The following is a 6,000-nucleotide window of genomic DNA, read 5'->3' on the forward strand; positions in this document are numbered from 1 at the left end:
AGGATGGTGGGGGATGGCGATGAGAGCGACGAGGCCCATCATCAGGGTGTGGTTCGGAGTAGGGATCCTCAAGAATAGCGACTGAAGTCATCAACAAGGAGCATGTAGTACGAGGCTCCCCCCAGTGACATAATCTGCATAGGGCCACATAGGTCGAGGTGAACAAGACCAAGCGGAACGGTGGCACGGCGAGAGGCATGATGGGCGAACGGCTCGCGATGTTGTTTGCCCAATATACAAGAGGGACAGAGACCTTGGCGAGTGCCGACGTTAGGGAGGCCGAGGACAAGCTGATCACGGAAAGCACGATGGAGAGCATCAATGTGTAGATGACCAAACCGATAATGCCAAAGGTCGCCAAGAGAGGTTCCTGTAAGGGAGGGAAGGGCGACAAGCTTGTAGATACCATTAGTAGAATGGCCGGTCCAAACCGGCTGTCCGGTAGCACGATCGCGGATGGTAACAGAGGCGGCTTCAAACTCAACCTTCATATTGTTTTGACAAATCTGATGAACCGAAAGGAGATGAAAGCCGAGAGACGGAACATAAAGAACACGAGAAGAGTGTTTACCCCCTTTGCCATCAGGAATAATATCAAGAGAGCCCTCTGAATGAACAGGAATAGAGTGCTTATCGCCGATGCAGACACGACCAGAATGAGGGGTGAGATCCTGGAGCAGCGAGGAGGAGGGGGTCATATGCTGAGAGGCCCCACTATCAACAATCCATTCACGAGCATCGGAGCTATGGAGAGCCAATGACTCTACTGCAGGAAGGGGTACCGGATTCAAGAGCTCAAGGTGAACAAATGCAGGAGTGGGGGTAAGGGAGGCATCAGCCGCAGCTGCCAGGGGTGCGTCAGCTCGTTTGTGTTTGCGGTAGGGACAATTGCGCCAATAATGGCCAGGAGTGCCACAGTGATTGCAATTACCTTTGGGAGCAGGACGGTCACTGGAGGGATCTGAAGGAGATGAGTTATTGGCAGAGGACGGGGCATTCTTGGATCGAGATTTGGGACGGTGGGCCACAAGAGCCTCAGAAGAACCATCAGAGGTTTTAATGAACTGTTCCTCCTGATCCATCATCATGGGGACAAGTTCCTCCCAAGTGATGGTGCTGAGGCGGCCAGAGGTAATAAGAGAAGAATAGAATGCTGCATATCGACTGTCAGTAATAACATGAGATAAGAGAGTAATAGCCATATCTTCGGAGGAGATAGGCTTGCCTACATGGAGGATGTCCTGATGCATGCTTTGCATTTTATTGATGTGGTCCCGTATGGAAGGGGAAGTAGTCGGATCGAGGCGACGAAGCTGAACTTCCAAGGAGATACGTTTCATGGGAGTGACGCGAAGATACATGCCATCAAGAAATTCCCAAATAGCACGTGCAGAAGTAAGGTGCTTGATATGATTGAGAACCCCTGGTTGACAATTGAGAAAGATGAACGAGCGTACACGAGCATTCAATTTATCCCAGATAAGAGAAGCATGTGGCTCCTCCTCAGGTGACGGACGAGGGATCCCGGGATCAACAAACTCAGCAAGATCATAAGATTCCAATACAGACGCCATCTGAATTTTCCAAAGAGAATAGTTGGTCCCATCTAACTGCCGAGCATCTGGAAATGTAGGAAGAGTGGGAATACGTACAGGCTTGTCAGACTCTTGAAAGAAACTGGACATAGGGGGAACGCGAAGATCCGGAGTAGAATCCTTTGTTTCATCAGCCATAACTGAAACCAGGGAGTGGACAGCAACCAGGGGCTGAAGAGAACGGGGCTGGTGAACAGATCAAGGTCTAGAACAGGGCTGCCGACAGGCAGCAAAAAAAAAAAAATATATATATATATAGGGGGGAAGAAGAGAGCTCTGTAGTCAGTGGGAAAGAGAGTTGCTGACGAGGACAAGCTTCTTCAACTTCATCAATACAGGAGTTCCAAGATCAGAGAGTATTCTGGTGCTCTGATACCATATAAAAAATGGCAGTGGAAGATGCAAACAAACTGAAATTATAGAACCACACAGAGAACACTAGAGATAACAAAATGTGCCACAACTGATCTGCTGTAATTCAGCCCCTAAACCAGGGCAGCAACTGAAATACAAGGTATCTTGAATAAGATAAGAAACAGGAGCTGCAGGAGAGGCTGTACTGAAGAAGAGGAAAGGGAGCACAAGGAGGCTGCAGAAGGGGCTGAGCTGAAGCAGAAGAAAGGGGCACAAGAAGGCTGCAGCCTGAGAGCATGGAGGCAGGAGAAGCCTGAAGCGAAGAGGCAGGGGCCTGGGAGCGAAGAGGCTAGAGGAGCCTGAACTGAGGAGGCAGGAGCCTAGAAAAGAGGAGGCTGAAGGAGCCTGGGTGAAGAGGCAGGAACCTTGGAACAAAGGGAACTGTAGAGGCCTGGAGCGAGGAGGCAGGAGCCCCGAAGAGGGAAGATCTGCTGCGGGAGTGTGGGCAGCCAACTGAGCAACTGAGAGGAGGCTCTGATGGGGATGGTCAGGAGCAGGCTGTGTACATGAGCCTTGAGGAGCTGCAGGGAGAAGTGAGGGATGTGAAAGGGAGGGAGTCCCTTTTATAGGGAAGGCTAAGGGGGGGTCGGCCAGATGGCCTAGACCGACCAGCCTGGTCGGTCAGCCAACTGGGCCGACCAGCTGGTCGGCCTGGCTGGTCGGCCAGCCTACCCCCTCTGGCCCCCCTTGCTGCATGGGAGCTGGTCGGCCAGCCACCCCTGGAGATGCCTAGTCTCAACACCTGCAAGAGAGAGCTTAGCAGTGCTCCAGAAAGCCAGCTTCCGTCGAATGGAATCTAGCACCGGGAGAAACTGCTGAGCTGGCGTGATATCGAGGCCGACCTGAAAGCCGAGATATCTAGCTGTCTGTCCCCGCGGGATCCACCTGAAACCCAAAAACCTCCCCCACTGTGAGCACGCCCCGGGGTTTGTGAGAAAACCAATTGATTTGTTCCAGTTGATTTTCGCACCGGCTGGCGAACAGAAGACCGCTAGGGCCATCCTCACCCTCTCCAGCATCATCTCATCATCCTGGACATACAGTGCTGTATCATCTGCATACTCCGAATCCAGGAGCTCCGTGTCCTCCCTGATGGGAAGGCGAACACCCCGGATCCCGGTCGACCTCGCCCGAAGGTAGTATGTCATAGCCTCGGCGAAGAAGAGAAACAGGTAAGGAGCAAGGGGGCAACCCTGACGCACTGATCTCTCCAAACGAAATCGCTCCACAGCCACACGGACTCGGGGGCTCCTGCTGTAGTAACTGCGTCGGCGAAAGTGTCATACATAACCCAGCCAAAGTGGGAGCCGAGGTCCCTGACAATCGGCCGAAGCTCAGCAGCAAGGCCTGGAAAAACTAGCGTCACTGGATGGCGAGGTATGCGGAACCGAGCATCAAAATCCGCTGCACTGAATCCACGGTACCAAGGGACTATCATAATGATCTATCCATCCACAGATGTGGGGGAACCAGCAATCAGGTTGCTCGCAGCTTTCGCAGTGGAGAGTTTGAGCTAGAAGATGCCCCTGCCCCTTCCCATAAGGGCCACCTCCTCAATGTGGCTGTCCTCTAGCATGAGAGTGGACTGGAGCCAGTCCCTGATGGCTGATCTGGAGGGGGAATGTCCAATGACGCTGCCATAGACAGAGGTAAGGGCAAAGTCATTGGCAACCTCCTGAACCCGAGACGATTGTTGCTCTGTCAAGATAACGCGGTAGGCATCTGGAGAGGGAGGGTCCGACTGGGCCTCCGATTCCGGGCAGGGAGCCGCCATACCACCAAGACAATCTGCGAGACCTCCGATGAAGAAGAGGCTGTCACCCAAAAAAGGGGGGATAGATGCGGGGGGTGGAGCCTGGGTGTGATGAAGACGGGTGAGGCGAAACGGGGCGACGCGAGTCGGGTGGGGGAAGCGGAGGCGCAGGCGAGGGCGGGAAGGTTGGAGGGCGGAGGGCGGTGGAAACGAGGGCGGGAGGCCGGGAGGCGGAGGTGGCGGGGGTGGGGGCTGAGGATGGAGGGCGGGTGGGGTGAAGAGGCGAGGGCGGGGGACGGCTGGGGTGGGGCGGGGCGGGGCGGAAGGGCGGTAGGGGGCGGGGCGGAAGGGTAGGAGGGGCGAGGGGGCGGGGCGAAAGGGCGGGAGGGGCGGGGGAGGGCGTAGCGAGGGGGCGGGGTGAAGCGAGGGGCGAGGGATAGCGAAGTGAGGGGGTGGGGGCGGGCGAAGTGAGGGGGTGGGGGAGGGCGAAGCGAGGGGGCGGGGTGAGGCAGAATGGCGAGGGGGGGTGAGGCGTAGCGAGGGGGCGGGGTAAGGCGGAGGGGGCGAGCGGGTGAGGGGGTAGCGAGGGGATGGGGTGAGGCGGAGGGGCGAGGGGGTGAGGGCGGAGAGGCAAGGGGGTGAGGGCGGCCGAGGCGGGGGTGAGGCGGAGGGGCGAGGGGGTGAGGGCGGAGAGGCAAGGGGGTGAGGGCGGCCGAGGCGGGGGTGAGCTAGGGGGGTAGAGGCTGCGGGAGGGAGGGAGAGGGCTCGCAGGAGCGTTCCCTTGGCTGTCTTATAGGGAAAAAAGTTGCTGAGATCATCATCTTCTGGAGCAGCCATTCACAAGCAGGTTGGAGCAGTGGAGCAGCTATCTTGGGGCCTACATTCAGGAGGACCAAGGGGACCTGTGTGCTGTAGACAAAGCTTGGCAGGGGCTGCCCACCTACGCTGATTCACAGGCAGTAAGGTGGAGAAGAACACACTGGACGGAAAGTCTACAGACGCTCAAGGTGGAGCACGTGGACTCGAGTCTAGAGATAGCCAGTAGATAGGAGAAGGACCTTGTGGTTAGATCAGAGGACCACACCGTTGGTGGGACTCTGGATCTATCTCTCTTGTATTGTGTCCATAGTTTTGGACGGAAATATATATTTTGGTGGTTTCTCTATCTGGCTGGTTCATTGTCTATTGATGAGTCTGCACATCTATGTGACGCACATTAAGTAAAGAAGTTTGTGATTCCACACCCCACACCCACACTGTGTGAGCTCTTGGGCATTACTATAAGTCTTCCGCTGTGCGTACCCTCTGTTGGGTAATTTTCTAACACAAAGATGGAGATTAAGTAAGAGATACAAGGGAAACACTTGAGGGATTATCTGACAGTTTCAGTAGCTCTCCTGTGAATTTGTGATCCTCCCTTTAAACATGCAATCACTTTGAGTTATTGGGAAAGTACTCAAAACGCAAGGTGGAAAAATCTACTGTAAGTTGCTCTTCCAAACAGTCATGCACCTTCCAACGTTCACTTGGCACGATGCCGAGGAGAATCAAGCAGCTTTTGTGCACTGAGGGTTGCATGTAGTTGTATACACCTGGAGGCCTAGATCAGATCATTTGAGTTGTATGTTGTTGCTAATCACCTTTTTTACGCCATTAGAAGCTCTGCCCTACTTGCTTTTGGCCATTGCTTATTCAAAAGTAAGCATTTTGATTGAACGTTGTTATTAAAACATCCTGTGACTCAACTTTTGGCTAGCATGCTTGTCTCGAGGCTGAACCCAAGCTTGAAGTGAATGGTAGAGATCTTCAATACTTGCACACCATGGGTTAGTATCGAAAGAATGCACCCATGGGAGGTGAGGTGCTTGAGATGCATACAACAATCCTCATTGGAAAAGTGCTCAAAATGCAAGGTGGAAAAATCTACTGTAAATCACTCTTACAAACACTCATGCACCTTCCAATGTTCACGTGGTAGGATGCCGAGGAGAATTAAGCAGTCATGGGCTGGACTTACCATAGTGACTTGTGAGGGGCTGCACACGGACAGAAAAGGATTATTCCTTATTGAATTACCAGTTGAGCAATCAGCTCTGCTGTATAATCTAGTTTCATTCAATGAATGGAAGTACAATTATAAGATGAGTGCGTGTGGGACAGCCATGTCTTTTATAGAAATTAGGGCAGGTTGTTTACAACTGTGTATGTGGGATAATTCCCCAAAACTGCTTCGTGGCT

This window comes from Dipteris shenzhenensis, chromosome 5 (genome assembly GCF_047967505.1).
Source record: "Dipteris shenzhenensis isolate YYH24624 ecotype China chromosome 5, Dip_SZ_1.0, whole genome shotgun sequence".
Lineage (NCBI taxonomy): Eukaryota > Viridiplantae > Streptophyta > Polypodiopsida > Gleicheniales > Dipteridaceae > Dipteris > Dipteris shenzhenensis.